The sequence below is a fragment of the Pseudophryne corroboree genome, chromosome 11 (genome assembly GCF_028390025.1).
Source record: "Pseudophryne corroboree isolate aPseCor3 chromosome 11, aPseCor3.hap2, whole genome shotgun sequence".
Taxonomy (NCBI): Eukaryota; Metazoa; Chordata; class Amphibia; order Anura; family Myobatrachidae; genus Pseudophryne; species Pseudophryne corroboree.
In genome coordinates this window covers 168,772,599-168,794,552 of record NC_086454.1, presented here as the reverse complement: position 1 = coordinate 168,794,552, position 21,954 = coordinate 168,772,599, and the positions used below count along the sequence as shown (strand labels likewise).

At 29.7% G+C, this 21,954-nt stretch overlaps 8 non-coding genes across 8 annotated transcripts; all 8 read right to left on the bottom strand.

The window, feature by feature from the left end:
* Nucleotides 1-1,308: 1,308 nt before the first annotated feature.
* TRNAQ-CUG (transfer RNA glutamine (anticodon CUG)) lies at nucleotides 1,309-1,380 on the bottom strand. The gene has a single exon. It is a non-coding gene; the product is annotated as a tRNA-Gln (tRNA).
* Nucleotides 1,381-3,209: 1,829 nt separating this feature from the next.
* Nucleotides 3,210-3,281, bottom strand: TRNAQ-CUG (transfer RNA glutamine (anticodon CUG)). The gene has a single exon. It is a non-coding gene; the product is annotated as a tRNA-Gln (tRNA).
* Nucleotides 3,282-5,108: 1,827 nt separating this feature from the next.
* TRNAQ-CUG (transfer RNA glutamine (anticodon CUG)) lies at nucleotides 5,109-5,180 on the bottom strand. Its single transcript has one exon. It is a non-coding gene; the product is annotated as a tRNA-Gln (tRNA).
* Nucleotides 5,181-7,008: 1,828 nt separating this feature from the next.
* Nucleotides 7,009-7,080, bottom strand: TRNAQ-CUG (transfer RNA glutamine (anticodon CUG)). The gene has a single exon. It is a non-coding gene; the product is annotated as a tRNA-Gln (tRNA).
* A 1,829-nt stretch (nucleotides 7,081-8,909) lies between these two features.
* TRNAQ-CUG (transfer RNA glutamine (anticodon CUG)) lies at nucleotides 8,910-8,981 on the bottom strand. Its single transcript has one exon. It is a non-coding gene; the product is annotated as a tRNA-Gln (tRNA).
* A 1,830-nt stretch (nucleotides 8,982-10,811) lies between these two features.
* On the bottom strand, nucleotides 10,812-10,883 carry TRNAQ-CUG (transfer RNA glutamine (anticodon CUG)). The gene has a single exon. It is a non-coding gene; the product is annotated as a tRNA-Gln (tRNA).
* Nucleotides 10,884-12,711: 1,828 nt separating this feature from the next.
* On the bottom strand, nucleotides 12,712-12,783 carry TRNAQ-CUG (transfer RNA glutamine (anticodon CUG)). The gene has a single exon. It is a non-coding gene; the product is annotated as a tRNA-Gln (tRNA).
* A 1,829-nt stretch (nucleotides 12,784-14,612) lies between these two features.
* On the bottom strand, nucleotides 14,613-14,684 carry TRNAQ-CUG (transfer RNA glutamine (anticodon CUG)). Its single transcript has one exon. It is a non-coding gene; the product is annotated as a tRNA-Gln (tRNA).
* Between the last annotated feature and the right edge of the window lie 7,270 nt (nucleotides 14,685-21,954).

Sequence of the window (21,954 nt, the reverse complement as noted above, 5' to 3'; positions counted from 1 at the left end):
AACCAATAGGACCTACCAAGATTTAAATACAGATCACTGTATTCAAAGATCAGAGTGGAGTGGTTACCAATACACCAAGAAACCACATTCATTAGGGAACATCTAAACATTTTTTTCTAAAATGTTAGATTCTTAAAAGACACATTTTATTGAAGTTATTGTATAAAATGTATACATATATTAACATCAATGCTTATTTGGATTACACAGTAAAATTCATATAATTACAAACATTTCTATAACTACCTTTTTTTTAGATTTTAGTACATTTTTACAATAATCAGTAATTTAAAAAAAATTTAATATATGTATAAAAAAGAACAGTTTTGGTCAATCAAGGAATTAAGCTTTGTACTAAAATGCACCTGGTCCCACCGAGATTTGAACTCAATTTACTGGATTCAGAGTACAGAGTGCTAACCATAACACCATGGAATATCCCTTCTAATAACACATATAAAACTTTCTCTCAGAGTGTAAGATCTTTATTTCTACAAGATACAGAAATATTCATTCAGAGAGATATGTACTACATTGTATTTACAAATAAAACCATTAGGACCTACCAATTTGTATATACAGATTATTAGTTTCAGAGTCCAGAATTGTTAACAGTACACCATGAAAGCTCATTCATATGGCGGCATGTAAAAAATGTTCTCACAGTGTAAGATTCTTAGAGGTTACATTTTATTGGAATTATATTACCGATAAACCTGTCTCTCAGTGTGTATGATTCTTAATTTATGCAATTTATAGATATTTTCTTTCTCAGAGATATGAACTGCATAATACTTACAAAAAAACAATAGGACCTACCAAGATGTAAATACAAATCATGGATTCAGAGTCCAAAATGGTTACAAATACACCAGGAAACCTCATTCATGAGGAAGCATTTAAACAGTTTTTATTAGAATGTACTCTCAGAGAAATATAAACTGAACGGTACTTACAAAAAACCAATAGGACCTACCAAGATTTAAATACAGATCACTGGATTCAAAGATCCGAGTGGTTACCAATACACCAAGAAACTTCATTCATGAAGGAGAGCTAAACATTTTTTTCTAAAATGTTAGATTCTTAGAAGACACATTTTATTGCAATTATTGTACATATATTTACATCAACGCTTATTTGGGTTATATAGTAAAATTCATATAATTACATACATTTCTATAACTACCTTTTTTTAGCTTTTAGTACATATTTACAAAAATCAGTGATTTAAAAAAATTATTATATGTATGAAAAAGAAGACTTTCTGTCAATCAAGAACTTAAACTGAAGGTACTAAAACACATCAGGTCCCACTGAGATTTGAACTCAGATCGCTGGATTCAGAGCCCAGAGTGCTAACCATTACACCATGAAACTTCTCTTCTAACACAACATATACAACTTTCTCTTAGAGTGTGAGATCTTATTTTCTACAAGTTACAGGAATAATAATCAGAGAGATAAGTATTACATTGTATTTACAAAAAAAAAGCCATTAGGACCTACCAAATTTTTATACAGATTATAGGTTTCAGAGTCCAGAATTGTTAACAGTACACAATGAAACCTCATTCATATGGTAGCATGTACATTTTTTGTCAGAGTATAAGATTCTTAGTGGATACATTTTATTGGAATTAAATGACAGATAAACCTGTCTCTCAGTGTGTAAGATTCTTAATTTATGCAATTTATAGATATTTTCTTTCTCAGAGATATTAACTGTATTGTACTTACAACAAAACCAATAGAACCTACCAAGATGTAAATATAGATCATGGATTCAGAGTCCAAAATGTTTACCAATATACCATGAAACCTCATCCATTAGGGAGCATCTAAATATTTTTATAAGAATGTACTCTCAGAGAGATATGAACTGAATGGTACTTACAAAAAACCAATAGGACCTACCAAGATTTAAATACAGATCACTGTATTCAAAGATCAGAGTGGAGTGGTTACCAATACACCAAGAAACCACATTCATTAGGGAACATCTAAACATTTTTTTCTAAAATGTTAGATTCTTAGAAGACACATTTTATTGAAGTTATTGTATAAAATGTATACATGTATTAACATCAATGCTTATTTGGATTACACAGTAAAATTCATATAATTACAAACATTTCTATAACTACCTTTTTTTTAGATTTTAGTACATTTTTACAATAATCAGTAATTTAAAAAAAATTTAATATATGTATAAAAAAGAAAAGTTTTTGTCAATCAAGGAATTAAACTTTGTACTAAAATGCACCTGGTCCCACCGAGATTTGAACTCAATTTACTGGATTCAGAGTACAGAGTGCTAACCATAACACCATGGAATATCCCTTCTAATAACACATATAAAACTTTCTCTCAGAGTGTAAGATCTTTATTTCTACAAGATACAGAAATATTCATTCAGAGAGATATGTACTACATTGTATTTACAAATAAAACCATTAGGACCTACCAATTTGTATATACAGATTATTAGTTTCAGAGTCCAGAATTGTTAACAGTACACCATGAAAGCTCATTCATATGGTGGCATGTAAAAAATGTTCTCACAGTGTAAGATTCTTAGAGGTTACATTTTATTGGAATTATATTACCGATAAACCTGTCTCTCAGTGTGTATGATTCTTAATTTATGCAATTTATAGATATTTTCTTTCTCAGAGATATGAACTGCATAATACTTACAAAAAAACAATAGGACCTACCAAGATGTAAATACAAATCATGGATTCAGAGTCCAAAATGGTTACAAATACACCAGGAAACCTCATTCACGAGGAAGCATTTAAACAGTTTTTATTAGAATGTACTCTCAGAGAAATATAAACTGAACGGTACTTACAAAAAACCAATAGGACCTACCAAGATTTAAATACAGATCACTGGATTCAAAGATCCGAGTGGTTACCAATACACCAAGAAACTTCATTCATGAGGGAGAGCCAAACATTTTTTTCTAAAATGTTAGATTCTTAGAAGACACATTTTATTGCAATTATTGTACATATATTTACATCAACGCTTATTTGGGTTATATAGTAAAATTCATATAATTACATACATTTCTATAACTACCTTTTTTTAGCTTTTAGTACATATTTACAAAAATCAGTGATTTAAAAAAATTATTATATGTATGAAAAAGAAGACTTTCTGTCAATCAAGAACTTAAACTGAAGGTACTAAAACACATCAGGTCCCACCGAGATTTGAACTCGGATCGCTGGATTCAGAGCCCAGAGTGCTAACCATTACACCATGAAACCTCTCTTCTAACACAACATATACAACTTTCTCTTAGAGTGTGAGATCTTATTTTCTACAAGTTACAGGAATAATAATCAGAGAGATAAGTATTACATTGTATTTACAAAAAAAAGCCATTAGGACCTACCAAATTTTTATACAGATTATAGGTTTCAGAGTCCAGAATTGTTAACAGTACACAATGAAACCTCATTCATATGGTAGCATGTACATTTTTTGTCAGAGTATAAGATTCTTAGTGGATACATTTTATTGGAATTAAATGACAGATAAACCTGTCTCTCAGTGTGTAAGATTCTTAATTTATGCAATTTATAGATATTTTCTTTCTCAGAGATATTAACTGTATTGTACTTACAACAAAACCAATAGAACCTAGCAAGATGTAAATATAGATCATGGATTCAGAGTCCAAAATGTTTACCAATATACCATGAAACCTCATCCATTAGGGAGCATCTAAATATTTTTATAAGAATGTACTTTCAGAGAGATATGAACTGAATGGTACTTACAAAAAACCAATAGGACCTACCAAGATTTAAATACAGATCACTGTATTCAAAGATCAGAGTGGAGTGGTTACCAATACACCAAGAAACCACATTCATTAGGGAACATCTAAACATTTTTTTCTAAAATGTTAGATTCTTAGAAGACACATTTTATTGAAGTTATTGTATAAAATGTATACATATATTAACATCAATGCTTATTTGGATTACACAGTAAAATTCATATAATTACAAACATTTCTATAACTCCCTTTTTTTTTATTTTAGTACATTTTTACAATAATCAGTAAATTTAAAAAAATGTAATATATGTATAAAAAAGAAAAGTTTTTGTCAATCAAGGAATTAAACTTTGTACTAAAATGCACCTGGTCCCACCGAGATTTGAACTCAATTTACTGGATTCAGAGTACAGAGTGCTAACCATAACACCATGGAATATCCCTTCTAATAACACATATAAAACTTTCTCTCAGAGTGTAAGATCTTTATTTCTACAAGATACAGAAATATTCATTCAGAGAGATATGTACTACATTGTATTTACAAATAAAACCATTAGGACCTACCAATTTGTATATACAGATTATTAGTTTCAGAGTCCAGAATTGTTAACAGTACACCATGAAAGCTCATTCATATGGTGGCATGTAAAAAATGTTCTCACAGTGTAAGATTCTTAGAGGTTACATTTTATTGGAATTATATTACCGATAAACCTGTCTCTCAGTGTGTATGATTCTTAATTTATGCAATTTATAGATATTTTCTTTCTCAGAGATATGAACTGCATAATACTTACAAAAAAACAATAGGACCTACCAAGATGTAAATACAAATCATGGATTCAGAGTCCAAAATGGTTACAAATACACCAGGAAACCTCATTCATGAGGAAGCATTTAAACAGTTTTTATTAGAATGTACTCTCAGAGAAATATAAACTGAACGGTACTTACAAAAAACCAATAGGACCTACCAAGATTTAAATACAGATCTCTGGATTCAAAGATCCGAGTGGTTACCAATACACCAAGAAACTTCATTCATGAGGGAGAGCTAAACATTTTTTTCTAAAATGTTAGATTCTTAGAAGACACATTTTATTGCAATTATTGTACATATATTTACATCAACGCTTATTTGGGTTATATAGTAAAATTCATATAATTACATACATTTCTATAACTACCTTTTTTTAGCTTTTAGTACATATTTACAAAAATCAGTGATTTAAAAAAATTATTATATGTATGAAAAAGAAGACTTTCTGTCAATCAAGAACTTAAACTGAAGGTACTAAAACACATCAGGTCCCACCGAGATTTGAACTCGGATCGCTGGATTCAGAGCCCAGAGTGCTAACCATTACACCATGAAACCTCTCTTCTAACACAACATATACAACTTTCTCTTAGAGTGTGAGATCTTATTTTCTACAAGTTACAGGAATAATAATCAGAGAGATAAGTATTACATTGTATTTACAAAAAAAAGCCATTAGGACCTACCAAATTTTTATACAGATTATAGGTTTCAGAGTCCAGAATTGTTAACAGTACACAATGAAACCTCATTCATATGGTAGCATGTACATTTTTTGTCAGAGTATAAGATTCTTAGTGGATACATTTTATTGGAATTAAATGACAGATAAACCTGTCTCTCAGTGTGTAAGATTCTTAATTTATGCAATTTATAGATATTTTCTTTCTCAGAGATATTAACTGTATTGTACTTACAACAAAACCAATAGAACCTACCAAGATGTAAATATAGATCATGGATTCAGAGTCCAAAATGTTTACCAATATACCATGAAACCTCATCCATTAGGGAGCATCTAAATATTTTTATAAGAATGTACTCTCAGAGAGATATGAACTGAATGGTACTTACAAAAAACCAATAGGACCTACCAAGATTTAAATACAGATCACTGTATTCAAAGATCAGAGTGGAGTGGTTACCAATACACCAAGAAACCACATTCATTAGGGAACATCTAAACATTTTTTTCTAAAATGTTAGATTCTTAAAAGACACATTTTATTGAAGTTATTGTATAAAATGTATACATATATTAACATCAATGCTTATTTGGATTACACAGTAAAATTCATATAATTACAAACATTTCTATAACTACCTTTTTTTTAGATTTTAGTACATTTTTACAATAATCAGTAATTTAAAAAAAATTTAATATATGTATAAAAAAGAACAGTTTTGGTCAATCAAGGAATTAAACTTTGTACTAAAATGCACCTGGTCCCACCGAGATTTGAACTCAATTTACTGGATTCAGAGTACAGAGTGCTAACCATAACACCATGGAATATCCCTTCTAATAACACATATAAAACTTTCTCTCAGAGTGTAAGATCTTTATTTCTACAAGATACAGAAATATTCATTCAGAGAGATATGTACTACATTGTATTTACAAATAAAACCATTAGGACCTACCAATTTGTATATACAGATTATTAGTTTCAGAGTCCAGAATTGTTAACAGTACACCATGAAAGCTCATTCATATGGTGGCATGTAAAAAATGTTCTCACAGTGTAAGATTCTTAGAGGTTACATTTTATTGGAATTATATTACCGATAAACCTGTCTCTCAGTGTGTATGATTCTTAATTTATGCAATTTATAGATATTTTCTTTCTCAGAGATATGAACTGCATAATACTTACAAAAAAACAATAGGACCTACCAAGATGTAAATACAAATCATGGATTCAGAGTCCAAAATGGTTACAAATACACCAGGAAACCTCATTCATGAGGAAGCATTTAAACAGTTTTTATTAGAATGTACTCTCAGAGAAATATAAACTGAACGGTACTTACAAAAAACCAATAGGACCTACCAAGATTTAAATACAGATCACTGGATTCAAAGATCCGAGTGGTTACCAATACACCAAGAAACTTCATTCATGAAGGAGAGCTAAACATTTTTTTCTAAAATGTTAGATTCTTAGAAGACACATTTTATTGCAATTATTGTACATATATTTACATCAACGCTTATTTGGGTTATATAGTAAAATTCATATAATTACATACATTTCTATAACTACCTTTTTTTAGCTTTTAGTACATATTTACAAAAATCAGTGATTTAAAAAAATTATTATATGTATGAAAAAGAAGACTTTCTGTCAATCAAGAACTTAAACTGAAGGTACTAAAACACATCAGGTCCCACTGAGATTTGAACTCAGATCGCTGGATTCAGAGCCCAGAGTGCTAACCATTACACCATGAAACTTCTCTTCTAACACAACATATACAACTTTCTCTTAGAGTGTGAGATCTTATTTTCTACAAGTTACAGGAATAATAATCAGAGAGATAAGTATTACATTGTATTTACAAAAAAAAAGCCATTAGGACCTACCAAATTTTTATACAGATTATAGGTTTCAGAGTCCAGAATTGTTAACAGTACACAATGAAACCTCATTCATATGGTAGCATGTACATTTTTTGTCAGAGTATAAGATTCTTAGTGGATACATTTTATTGGAATTAAATGACAGATAAACCTGTCTCTCAGTGTGTAAGATTCTTAATTTATGCAATTTATAGATATTTTCTTTCTCAGAGATATTAACTGTATTGTACTTACAACAAAACCAATAGAACCTACCAAGATGTAAATATAGATCATGGATTCAGAGTCCAAAATGTTTACCAATATACCATGAAACCTCATCCATTAGGGAGCATCTAAATATTTTTATAAGAATGTACTCTCAGAGAGATATGAACTGAATGGTACTTACAAAAAACCAATAGGACCTACCAAGATTTAAATACAGATCACTGTATTCAAAGATCAGAGTGGAGTGGTTACCAATACACCAAGAAACCACATTCATTAGGGAACATCTAAACATTTTTTTCTAAAATGTTAGATTCTTAGAAGACACATTTTATTGAAGTTATTGTATAAAATGTATACATGTATTAACATCAATGCTTATTTGGATTACACAGTAAAATTCATATAATTACAAACATTTCTATAACTACCTTTTTTTTAGATTTTAGTACATTTTTACAATAATCAGTAATTTAAAAAAAATGTAATATATGTATAAAAAAGAAAAGTTTTTGTCAATCAAGGAATTAAACTTTGTACTAAAATGCACCTGGTCCCACCGAGATTTGAACTCAATTTACTGGATTCAGAGTACAGAGTGCTAACCATAACACCATGGAATATCCCTTCTAATAACACATATAAAACTTTCTCTCAGAGTGTAAGATCTTTATTTCTACAAGATACAGAAATATTCATTCAGAGAGATATGTACTACATTGTATTTACAAATAAAACCATTAGGACCTACCAATTTGTATATACAGATTATTAGTTTCAGAGTCCAGAATTGTTAACAGTACACCATGAAAGCTCATTCATATGGTGGCATGTAAAAAATGTTCTCACAGTGTAAGATTCTTAGAGGTTACATTTTATTGGAATTATATTACCGATAAACCTGTCTCTCAGTGTGTATGATTCTTAATTTATGCAATTTATAGATATTTTCTTTCTCAGAGATGTGTACTGCATAATACTTACAAAAAAACAATAGGACCTACCAAGATGTAAATACAAATCATGGATTCAGAGTCCAAAATGGTTACAAATACACCAGGAAACCTCATTCATGAGGAAGCATTTAAACAGTTTTTATTAGAATGTACTCTCAGAGAAATATAAACTGAACGGTACTTACAAAAAACCAATAGGACCTACCAAGATTTAAATACAGATCACTGGATTCAAAGATCCGAGTGGTTACCAATACACCAAGAAACTTCATTCATGAGGGAGAGCTAAACATTTTTTTCTAAAATGTTAGATTCTTAGAAGACACATTTTATTGCAATTATTGTACATATATTTACATCAACGCTTATTTGGGTTATATAGTAAAATTCATATAATTACATACATTTCTATAACTACCTTTTTTTTAGCTTTTAGTACATATTTACAAAAATCAGTGATTAAAAAAATTATTATATGTATGAGAAAGAAGACTTTCTGTCAATTAAGAACTTAAACTGAAGGTACTAAAACACATCAGGTCCCACCGAGATTTGAACTCGGATCGCTGGATTCAGAGCCCAGAGTGCTAACCATTACACCATGAAACTTCTCTTCTAACACAACATATACAACTTTCTCTTAAAGTGTGAGATCTTATTTTCTACAATTTACAGGAATAATAATCAGAGAGATAAGTATTACATTGTATTTACAGAAAAAAAGCCATTAGGACCTACCAAATTTTTATACAGATTATAGGTTTCAGAGTCCAGAATTGTTAACAGTACACAATGAAACCTCATTCATATGGTAGCATGTACATTTTTTGTCAGAGTATAAGATTCTTAGTGGATACATTTTATTGGAATTAAATGACAGATAAACCTGTCTCTCAGTGTGTAAGATTCTTAATTTATGCAATTTATAGATATTTTCTTTCTCAGAGATATTAACTGTATTGTACTTACAACAAAACCAATAGAACCTACCAAGATGTAAATATAGATCATGGATTCAGAGTCCAAAATGTTTACCAATATACCATGAAACCTCATCCATTAGGGAGCATCTAAATATTTTTATAAGAATGTACTCTCAGAGAGATATGAACTGAATGGTACTATACAAAAAACCAATAGGACCTACCAAGATTTAAATACAGATCACTGTATTCAAAGATCAGAGTGGAGTGGTTACCAATACACCAAGAAACCACATTCATTAGGGAACATCTAAACATTTTTTTTTAAAATGTTAGATTCTTCGAAGACACATTTTATTGAAGTTATTGTATAAAATGTATACATATATTAACATCAATGCTTATTTGGATTACACAGTAAAATTCATATAATTACAAACATTTCTATAACTCCCTTTTTTTTTTATTTTAGTACATTTTTACAATAATCAGTAAATTTAAAAAAATGTAATATATGTATAAAAAAGAAAAGTTTTTGTCAATCAAGGAATTAAACTTTGTACTAAAATGCACCTGGTCCCACCGAGATTTGAACTCAATTTACTGGATTCAGAGTACAGAGTGCTAACCATAACACCATGGAATATCCCTTCTAATAACACATATAAAACTTTCTCTCAGAGTGTAAGATCTTTATTTCTACAAGATACAGAAATATTCATTCAGAGAGATATGTACTACATTGTATTTACAAATAAAACCATTAGGACCTACCAATTTGTATATACAGATTATTAGTTTCAGAGTCCAGAATTGTTAACAGTACACCATGAAAGCTCATTCATATGGTGGCATGTAAAAAATGTTCTCACAGTGTAAGATTCTTAGAGGTTACATTTTATTGGAATTATATTACCGATAAACCTGTCTCTCAGTGTGTATGATTCTTAATTTATGCAATTTATAGATATTTTCTTTCTCAGAGATATGAACTGCATAATACTTACAAAAAAACAATAGGACCTACCAAGATGTAAATACAAATCATGGATTCAGAGTCCAAAATGGTTACAAATACACCAGGAAACCTCATTCACGAGGAAGCATTTAAACAGTTTTTATTAGAATGTACTCTCAGAGAAATATAAACTGAACGGTACTTACAAAAAACCAATAGGACCTACCAAGATTTAAATACAGATCACTGGATTCAAAGATCCGAGTGGTTACCAATACACCAAGAAACTTCATTCATGAGGGAGAGCCAAACATTTTTTTCTAAAATGTTAGATTCTTAGAAGACACATTTTATTGCAATTATTGTACATATATTTACATCAACGCTTATTTGGGTTATATAGTAAAATTCATATAATTACATACATTTCTATAACTACCTTTTTTTAGCTTTTAGTACATATTTACAAAAATCAGTGATTTAAAAAAATTATTATATGTATGAAAAAGAAGACTTTCTGTCAATCAAGAACTTAAACTGAAGGTACTAAAACACATCAGGTCCCACCGAGATTTGAACTCGGATCGCTGGATTCAGAGCCCAGAGTGCTAACCATTACACCATGAAACCTCTCTTCTAACACAACATATACAACTTTCTCTTAGAGTGTGAGATCTTATTTTCTACAAGTTACAGGAATAATAATCAGAGAGATAAGTATTACATTGTATTTACAAAAAAAAGCCATTAGGACCTACCAAATTTTTATACAGATTATAGGTTTCAGAGTCCAGAATTGTTAACAGTACACAATGAAACCTCATTCATATGGTAGCATGTACATTTTTTGTCAGAGTATAAGATTCTTAGTGGATACATTTTATTGGAATTAAATGACAGATAAACCTGTCTCTCAGTGTGTAAGATTCTTAATTTATGCAATTTATAGATATTTTCTTTCTCAGAGATATTAACTGTATTGTACTTACAACAAAACCAATAGAACCTACCAAGATGTAAATATAGATCATGGATTCAGAGTCCAAAATGTTTACCAATATACCATGAAACCTCATCCATTAGGGAGCATCTAAATATTTTTATAAGAATGTACTCTCAGAGAGATATGAACTGAATGGTACTTACAAAAAACCAATAGGACCTACCAAGATTTAAATACAGATCACTGTATTCAAAGATCAGAGTGGAGTGGTTACCAATACACCAAGAAACCACATTCATTAGGGAACATCTAAACATTTTTTTCTAAAATGTTAGATTCTTAAAAGACACATTTTATTGAAGTTATTGTATAAAATGTATACATATATTAACATCAATGCTTATTTGGATTACACAGTAAAATTCATATAATTACAAACATTTCTATAACTACCTTTTTTTTAGATTTTAGTACATTTTTACAATAATCAGTAATTTAAAAAAAATTTAATATATGTATAAAAAAGAACAGTTTTGGTCAATCAAGGAATTAAACTTTGTACTAAAATGCACCTGGTCCCACCGAGATTTGAACTCAATTTACTGGATTCAGAGTACAGAGTGCTAACCATAACACCATGGAATATCCCTTCTAATAACACATATAAAACTTTCTCTCAGAGTGTAAGATCTTTATTTCTACAAGATACAGAAATATTCATTCAGAGAGATATGTACTACATTGTATTTACAAATAAAACCATTAGGACCTACCAATTTGTATATACAGATTATTAGTTTCAGAGTCCAGAATTGTTAACAGTACACCATGAAAGCTCATTCATATGGTGGCATGTAAAAAATGTTCTCACAGTGTAAGATTCTTAGAGGTTACATTTTATTGGAATTATATTACCGATAAACCTGTCTCTCAGTGTGTATGATTCTTAATTTATGCAATTTATAGATATTTTCTTTCTCAGAGATATGAACTGCATAATACTTACAAAAAAACAATAGGACCTACCAAGATGTAAATACAAATCATGGATTCAGAGTCCAAAATGGTTACAAATACACCAGGAAACCTCATTCATGAGGAAGCATTTAAACAGTTTTTATTAGAATGTACTCTCAGAGAAATATAAACTGAACGGTACTTACAAAAAACCAATAGGACCTACCAAGATTTAAATACAGATCACTGGATTCAAAGATCCGAGTGGTTACCAATACACCAAGAAACTTCATTCATGAAGGAGAGCTAAACATTTTTTTCTAAAATGTTAGATTCTTAGAAGACACATTTTATTGCAATTATTGTACATATATTTACATCAACGCTTATTTGGGTTATATAGTAAAATTCATATAATTACATACATTTCTATAACTACCTTTTTTTAGCTTTTAGTACATATTTACAAAAATCAGTGATTTAAAAAAATTATTATATGTATGAAAAAGAAGACTTTCTGTCAATCAAGAACTTAAACTGAAGGTACTAAAACACATCAGGTCCCACTGAGATTTGAACTCAGATCGCTGGATTCAGAGCCCAGAGTGCTAACCATTACACCATGAAACTTCTCTTCTAACACAACATATACAACTTTCTCTTAGAGTGTGAGATCTTATTTTCTACAAGTTACAGGAATAATAATCAGAGAGATAAGTATTACATTGTATTTACAAAAAAAAAGCCATTAGGACCTACCAAATTTTTATACAGATTATAGGTTTCAGAGTCCAGAATTGTTAACAGTACACAATGAAACCTCATTCATATGGTAGCATGTACATTTTTTGTCAGAGTATAAGATTCTTAGTGGATACATTTTATTGGAATTAAATGACAGATAAACCTGTCTCTCAGTGTGTAAGATTCTTAATTTATGCAATTTATAGATATTTTCTTTCTCAGAGATATTAACTGTATTGTACTTACAACAAAACCAATAGAACCTACCAAGATGTAAATATAGATCATGGATTCAGAGTCCAAAATGTTTACCAATATACCATGAAACCTCATCCATTAGGGAGCATCTAAATATTTTTATAAGAATGTACTCTCAGAGAGATATGAACTGAATGGTACTTACAAAAAACCAATAGGACCTACCAAGATTTAAATACAGATCACTGTATTCAAAGATCAGAGTGGAGTGGTTACCAATACACCAAGAAACCACATTCATTAGGGAACATCTAAACATTTTTTTCTAAAATGTTAGATTCTTAGAAGACACATTTTATTGAAGTTATTGTATAAAATGTATACATGTATTAACATCAATGCTTATTTGGATTACACAGTAAAATTCATATAATTACAAACATTTCTATAACTACCTTTTTTTTAGATTTTAGTACATTTTTACAATAATCAGTAATTTAAAAAAAATGTAATATATGTATAAAAAAGAAAAGTTTTTGTCAATCAAGGAATTAAACTTTGTACTAAAATGCACCTGGTCCCACCGAGATTTGAACTCAATTTACTGGATTCAGAGTACAGAGTGCTAACCATAACACCATGGAATATCCCTTCTAATAACACATATAAAACTTTCTCTCAGAGTGTAAGATCTTTATTTCTACAAGATACAGAAATATTCATTCAGAGAGATATGTACTACATTGTATTTACAAATAAAACCATTAGGACCTACCAATTTGTATATACAGATTATTAGTTTCAGAGTCCAGAATTGTTAACAGTACACCATGAAAGCTCATTCATATGGTGGCATGTAAAAAATGTTCTCACAGTGTAAGATTCTTAGAGGTTACATTTTATTGGAATTATATTACCGATAAACCTGTCTCTCAGTGTGTATGATTCTTAATTTATGCAATTTATAGATATTTTCTTTCTCAGAGATGTGTACTGCATAATACTTACAAAAAAACAATAGGACCTACCAAGATGTAAATACAAATCATGGATTCAGAGTCCAAAATGGTTACAAATACACCAGGAAACCTCATTCATGAGGAAGCATTTAAACAGTTTTTATTAGAATGTACTCTCAGAGAAATATAAACTGAACGGTACTTACAAAAAACCAATAGGACCTACCAAGATTTAAATACAGATCACTGGATTCAAAGATCCGAGTGGTTACCAATACACCAAGAAACTTCATTCATGAGGGAGAGCTAAACATTTTTTTCTAAAATGTTAGATTCTTAGAAGACACATTTTATTGCAATTATTGTACATATATTTACATCAACGCTTATTTGGGTTATATAGTAAAATTCATATAATTACATACATTTCTATAACTACCTTTTTTTTAGCTTTTAGTACATATTTACAAAAATCAGTGATTAAAAAAATTATTATATGTATGAGAAAGAAGACTTTCTGTCAATTAAGAACTTAAACTGAAGGTACTAAAACACATCAGGTCCCACCGAGATTTGAACTCGGATCGCTGGATTCAGAGCCCAGAGTGCTAACCATTACACCATGAAACTTCTCTTCTAACACAACATATACAACTTTCTCTTAAAGTGTGAGATCTTATTTTCTACAATTTACAGGAATAATAATCAGAGAGATAAGTATTACATTGTATTTACAGAAAAAAAGCCATTAGGACCTACCAAATTTTTATACAGATTATAGGTTTCAGAGTCCAGAATTGTTAACAGTACACAATGAAACCTCATTCATATGGTAGCATGTACATTTTTTGTCAGAGTATAAGATTCTTAGTGGATACATTTTATTGGAATTAAATGACAGATAAACCTGTCTCTCAGTGTGTAAGATTCTTAATTTATGCAATTTATAGATATTTTCTTTCTCAGAGATATTAACTGTATTGTACTTACAACAAAACCAATAGAACCTACCAAGATGTAAATATAGATCATGGATTCAGAGTCCAAAATGTTTACCAATATACCATGAAACCTCATCCATTAGGGAGCATCTAAATATTTTTATAAGAATGTACTCTCAGAGAGATATGAACTGAATGGTACTATACAAAAAACCAATAGGACCTACCAAGATTTAAATACAGATCACTGTATTCAAAGATCAGAGTGGAGTGGTTACCAATACACCAAGAAACCACATTCATTAGGGAACATCTAAACATTTTTTTTTAAAATGTTAGATTCTTCGAAGACACATTTTATTGAAGTTATTGTATAAAATGTATACATATATTAACATCAATGCTTATTTGGATTACACAGTAAAATTCATATAATTACAAACATTTCTATAACTCCCTTTTTTTTTATTTTAGTACATTTTTACAATAATCAGTAAATTTAAAAAAATGTAATATATGTATAAAAAAGAAAAGTTTTTGTCAATCAAGGAATTAAACTTTGTACTAAAATGCACCTGGTCCCACCGAGATTTGAACTCAATTTACTGGATTCAGAGTACAGAGTGCTAACCATAACACCATGGAATATCCCTTCTAATAACACATATAAAACTTTCTCTCAGAGTGTAAGATCTTTATTTCTACAAGATACAGAAATATTCATTCAGAGAGATATGTACTACATTGTATTTACAAATAAAACCATTAGGACCTACCAATTTGTATATACAGATTATTAGTTTCAGAGTCCAGAATTGTTAACAGTACACCATGAAAGCTCATTCATATGGTGGCATGTAAAAAATGTTCTCACAGTGTAAGATTCTTAGAGGTTACATTTTATTGGAATTATATTACCGATAAACCTGTCTCTCAGTGTGTATGATTCTTAATTTATGCAATTTATAGATATTTTCTTTCTCAGAGATATGAACTGCATAATACTTACTAAAAAAACAATAGGACCTACCAAGATGTAAATACAAATCATGGATTCAGAGTCCAAAATGTTTACAAATACACCAGGAAACCTCATTCATGAGGAAGCATTTAAACAGTTTTTATTAGAATGTACTCTCAGAGAAATATAAACTGAACGGTACTTACAAAAAACCAATAGGACCTACCAAGATTTAAATACAGATCACTGGATTCAAAGATCCGAGTGGTTACCAATACACCAAGAAACTTCATTCATGAAGGAGAGCTAAACATTTTTTTCTAAAATGTTAGATTCTTAGAAGACACATTTTATTGCAATTATTGTACATATATTTACATCAACGCTTATTTGGGTTATATAGTAAAATTCATATAATTACATACATTTCTATAACTACCTTTTTTTTAGCTTTTAGTACATATTTACAAAAATCAGTGATTTAAAAAAATTATTATATGTATGAAAAAGAAGACTTTCTGTCAATCAAGAACTTAAACTGAAGGTACTAAAACACATCAGGTCCCACCAAGATTTGAACTCGGATCGCTGGATTCAGAGCCTAGAGTGCTAACCATTACACCATGAAACCTCTCTTCTAGCACAACATATACAACTTTCTCTTAGAGTGTGAGATCTTATTTTCTACAAGTTACAGGAATAATAATCAGAGAGATAAGTATTACATTGTATTTACAAAAAAAAGCCATTAGGACCTACCAAATTTTTATACAGATTATAGGTTTCAGAGTCCAGAATTGTTAACAGCACACAATGAAACCTCATTCATATGGTAGCATGTACATTTTTTGTCAGAGTATAAGATTCTTAGTGGATACATTTTATTGGAATTAAATGACAGATAAACCTGTCTCTCAGTGTGTAAGATTCTTAATTTATGCAATTTATAGATATTTTCTTTCTCAGAGATATTAACTGTATTGTACTTACAACAAAACCAATAGAACCTACCAAGATGTAAATATAGATCATGGATTCAGAGTCCAAAATGTTTACCAATATACCATGAAACCTCATCCATTAGGGAGCATCTAAATATTTTTATAAGAATGTACTCTCAGAGAGATATGAACTGAATGGTACTTACAAAAAACCAATAGGACCTACCAAGATTTAAATACAGATCACTGTATTCAAAGATCAGAGTGGAGTGGTTACCAATACACCAAGAAACCACATTCATTAGGGAACATCTAAACATTTTTTTCTAAAATGTTAGATTCTTAGAAGACACATTTTATTGAAGTTATTGTATAAAATGTATACATGTATTAACATCAATGCTTATTTGGATTACACAGTAAAATTCATATAATTACAAACATTTCTATAACTACCTTTTTTTTAGATTTTAGTACATTTTTACAATAATCAGTAATTTAAAAAAAATGTAATATATGTATAAAAAAGAAAAGTTTTTGTCAATCAAGGAATTAAACTTTATACTAAAATGCACCTGGTCCCACCGAGATTTGAACTCAATTTACTGGATTCAGAGTACAGAGTGCTAACCATAACACCATGGAATATCCCTTCTAATAACACATATAAAACCTTCTCTCAGAGTGTAAGATCTTTATTTCTACAAGATACAGAAATATTCATTCAGAGAGATATGTACTACATTGTATTTACAAATAAAACCATTAGGACCTACCAATTTGTATATACAGATTATTAGTTTCAGAGTCCAGAATTGTTAACAGTACACCATGAAAGCTCATTCATATGGTGGCATGTAAAAAATGTTCTCACAGTAAGATTCTTAGAGGTTACATTTTATTGGAATTATATTACCGATAAACCTGTCTCTCAGTGTGTATGATTCTTAATTTATGCAATTTATAGATATTTTCTTTCTCAGAGATATGAACTGCATAATACTTACAAAAAAACAATAGGACCTACCAAGATGTAAATACAAATCATGGATTCAGAGTCCAAAATGGTTACAAATACACCAGGAAACCTCATTCATGAGGAAGCATTTAAACAGTTTTTATTAGAATGTACTCTCAGAGAAATATAAACTGAACGGTACTTACAAAAAACCAATAGGACCTACCAAGATTTAAATACAGATCACTGGATTCAAAGATCCGAGTGGTTACCAATACACCAAGAAACTTCATTCATGAAGGAGAGCTAAACATTTTTTTCTAAAATGTTAGATTCTTAGAAGACACATTTTATTGCAATTATTGTACATATATTTACATCAACGCTTATTTGGGTTATATAGTAAAATTCATATAATTACATACATTTCTATAACTACCTTTTTTTAGCTTTTAGTACATATTTACAAAAATCAGTGATTTAAAAAAATTATTATATGTATGAAAAAGAAGACTTTCTGTCAATCAAGAACTTAAACTGAAGGTACTAAAACACATCAGGTCCCACCAAGATTTGAACTCGGATCGCTGGATTCAGAGCCTAGAGTGCTAACCATTACACCATGAAACCTCTCTTCTAGCACAACATATACAACTTTCTCTTAGAGTGTGAGATCTTATTTTCTACAAGTTACAGGAATAATAATCAGAGAGATAAGTATTACATTGTATTTACAAAAAAAAGCCATTAGGACCTACCAAATTTTTATACAGATTATAGGTTTCAGAGTCCAGAATTGTTAACAGCACACAATGAAACCTCATTCATATGGTAGCATGTACATTTTTTGTCAGAGTATAAGATTCTTAGTGGATACATTTTATTGGAATTAAATGACAGATAAACCTGTCTCTCAGTGTGTAAGATTCTTAATTTATGCAATTTATAGATATTTTCTTTCTCAGAGATATTAACTGTATTGTACTTACAACAAAACCAATAGAACCTACCAAGATGTAAATATAGATCATGGATTCAGAGTCCAAAATGTTTACCAATATACCATGAAACCTCATCCATTAGGGAGCATCTAAATATTTTTATAAGAATGTACTCTCAGAGAGATATGAACTGAATGGTACTTACAAAAAACCAATAGGACCTACCAAGATTTAAATACAGATCACTGTATTCAAAGATCAGAGTGGAGTGGTTACCAATACACCAAGAAACCACATTCATTAGGGAACATCTAAACATTTTTTTTTTAAATGTTAGATTCTTCGAAGACACATTTTATTGAAGTTATTGTATAAAATGTATACATATATTAACATCAATGCTTATTTGGATTACACAGTAAAATTCATATAATTACAAACATTTCTATAACTCCCTTTTTTTTTATTTTAGTACATTTTTACAATAATCAGTAAATTTAAAAAAATGTAATATATGTATAAAAAAGAAAAGTTTTTGTCAATCAAGGAATTAAACTTTGTACTAAAATGCACCTGGTCCCACCGAGATTTGAACTCAATTTACTGGATTCAGAGTACAGAGTGCTAACCATAACACCATGGAATATCCCTTCTAATAACACATATAAAACTTTCTCTCAGAGTGTAAGATCTTTATTTCTACAAGATACAGAAATATTCATTCAGAGAGATATGTACTACATTGTATTTACAAATAAAACCATTAGGACCTACCAATTTGTATATACAGATTATTAGTTTCAGAGTCCAGAATTGTTAACAGTACACCATGAAAGCTCATTCATATGGTGGCATGTAAAAAATGTTCTCACAGTGTAAGATTCTTAGAGGTTACATTTTATTGGAATTATATTACCGATAAACCTGTCTCTCAGTGTGTATGATTCTTAATTTATGCAATTTATAGATATTTTCTTTCTCAGAGATATGAACTGCATAATACTTACAAAAAAACAATAGGACCTACCAAGATGTAAATACAAATCATGGATTCAGAGTCCAAAATGGTTACAAATACACCAGGAAACCTCATTCATGAGGAAGCATTTAAACAGTTTTTATTAGAATGTACTCTCAGAGAAATATAAACTGAACGGTACTTACAAAAAACCAATAGGACCTACCAAGATTTAAATACAGATCACTGGATTCAAAGATCCGAGTGGTTACCAATACACCAAGAAACTTCATTCATGAAGGAGAGCTAAACATTTTTTTCTAAAATGTTAGATTCTTAGAAGACACATTTTATTGCAATTATTGTACATATATTTACATCAACGCTTATTTGGGTTATATAGTAAAATTCATATAATTACATACATTTCTATAACTACCTTTTTTTTAGCTTTTAGTACATATTTACAAAAATCAGTGATTTAAAAAAATTATTATATGTATGAAAAAGAAGACTTTCTGTCAATCAAGAACTTAAACTGAAGGTACTAAAACACATCAGGTCCCACCAAGATTTGAACTCGGATCGCTGGATTCAGAGCCTAGAGTGCTAACCATTACACCATGAAACCTCTCTTCTAGCACAACATATACAACTTTCTCTTAGAGTGTGAGATCTTATTTTCTACAAGTTACAGGAATAATAATCAGAGAGATAAGTATTACATTGTATTTACAAAAAAAAGCCATTAGGACCTACCAAATTTTTATACAGATTATAGGTTTCAGAGTCCAGAATTGTTAACAGCACACAATGAAACCTCATTCATATGGTAGCATGTACATTTTTTGTCAGAGTATAAGATTCTTAGTGGATACATTTTATTGGAATTAAATGACAGATAAACCTGTCTCTCAGTGTGTAAGATTCTTAATTTATGCAATTTATAGATATTTTCTTTCTCAGAGATATTAACTGTATTGTACTTACAACAAAACCAATAGAACCTACCAAGATGTAAATATAGATCATGGATTCAGAGTCCAAAATGTTTACCAATATACCATGAAACCTCATCCATTAGGGAGCATCTAAATATTTTTATAAGAATGTACTCTCAGAGAGATATGAACTGAATGGTACTTACAAAAAACCAATAGGACCTACCAAGATTTAAATACAGATCACTGTATTCAAAGATCAGAGTGGAGTGGTTACCAATACACCAAGAAACCACATTCATTAGGGAACATCTAAACATTTTTTTCTAAAATGTTAGATTCTTAGAAGACACATTTTATTGAAGTTATTGTATAAAATGTATACATGTATTAACATCAATGCTTATTTGGATTACACAGTAAAATTCATATAATTACAAACATTTCTATAACTACCTTTTTTTTAGATTTTAGTACATTTTTACAATAATCAGTAATTTAAAAAAAATGTAATATATGTATAAAAAAGAAAAGTTTTTGTCAATCAAGGAATTAAACTTTGTACTAAAATGCACCTGGTCCCACCGAGATTTGAACTCAATTTACTGGATTCAGAGTACAGAGTGCTAACCATAACACCATGGAATATCCCTTCTAATAACACATATAAAACCTTCTCTCAGAGTGTAAGATCTTTATTTCTACAAGATACAGAAATATTCATTCAGAGAGATATGTACTACATTGTATTTACAAATAAAACCATTAGGACCTACCAATTTGTATATACAGATTATTAGTTTCAGAGTCCAGAATTGTTAACAGTACACCATGAAAGCTCATTCATATGGTGGCATGTAAAAAATGTTCTCACAGTGTAAGATTCTTAGAGGTTACATTTTATTGGAATTATATTACCGATAAACCTGTCTCTCAGTGTGTATGATTCTTAATTTATGCAATTTATAGATATTTTCTTTCTCAGAGATATGAACTGCATAATACTTACAAAAAAACAATAGGACCTACCAAGATGTAAATACAAATCATGGATTCAGAGTCCAAAATGGTTACAAATACACCAGGAAACCTCATTCATGAGGAAGCATTTAAACAGTTTTTATTAGAATGTACTCTCAGAGAAATATAAACTGAACGGTACTTACAAAAAACCAATAGGACCTACCAAGATTTAAATACAGATCACTGGATTCAAAGATCCGAGTGGTTACCAATACACCAAGAAACTTCATTCATGA